Source organism: Tupaia chinensis, unplaced genomic scaffold (genome assembly GCF_000334495.1).
Source record: "Tupaia chinensis unplaced genomic scaffold, TupChi_1.0 Scaffold143861_1, whole genome shotgun sequence".
Taxonomy (NCBI): Eukaryota; Metazoa; Chordata; class Mammalia; order Scandentia; family Tupaiidae; genus Tupaia; species Tupaia belangeri.
In genome coordinates, this window is record NW_006203712.1 from 424,787 (window position 1) to 425,557 (window position 771).

Here is a 771-nt window from a genome sequence, read left to right on the forward strand (position 1 = left end):
AAGGTGAGAAAGCAAGCCACCAGGTCTGAGACTTGAACTGTGGTCAGCCATGTGGGAGTGTCTAGCATCTTAATCACCATGCCACCTGCTGGTCCCCGAAAAATTAAGTAATTCTTAAAAAAGAAAAAGCTTATTTATTTCTTCTTTGAGAGAGAGAGAGAGAGACAAGAACCCCAGCCGGGTTTTCATGCTGCCATCTACCCCCTAGTCCCTGCATGCATGTGCAGTTGGTGCACCCAGGGAAGTGCCAGGACATGAACCCGGAACTGTTTTCCACAAGGGCCTAGCTGCATTACCGTTGTGCTACCACCTGGCCCTTCAGCTAAACTTTGTATGTGCCTGATCTTATTTAAGCCTTGCAATGTTTCCCTGAGGGCTGTCTATTTTACAGACGAGAATGGGGACACGAAGAGAGGAAGTCACTTTGCCATGTCATCTAGTAAGGGATTTGAATCTCATCAGTCTAACTCTTAAGAGCTCAGAAGCTAGAACTTTATTGTGGGTGTCCCCCTAGGACCTGGTACAGGGGGTCATAAAGAACCTGGCTGCTGGGGCCGCTCAGTGACATGGTGGTTAATGTACTGGACTCCCACATGGCCAGCTGCAATTTGAGTCCATACTCTGCGACTTGAAAATCACACTGGGCGTGTGTGCACGCATGCCTAAAATCCTGAGCAGAGAATGGAGGAGAAGGAATGGTGGCATGGCCATCTGCCCCGGGAGTGATTTTTCACTTTCCCTCTCACTGTCTCTCTCTGGCAGGGGTCACGA

General features: G+C 49.3%; 1 protein-coding gene across 1 annotated transcript in view; it reads left to right on the forward strand.

Moving 5' to 3' along the window:
- BCKDHA (branched chain keto acid dehydrogenase E1 subunit alpha) overlaps positions 1 to 771 on the forward strand; it is a gene marked incomplete at its 5' end in the record, with an annotated part of 26,611 nt that overhangs the window by 13,379 nt on the left and 12,461 nt on the right.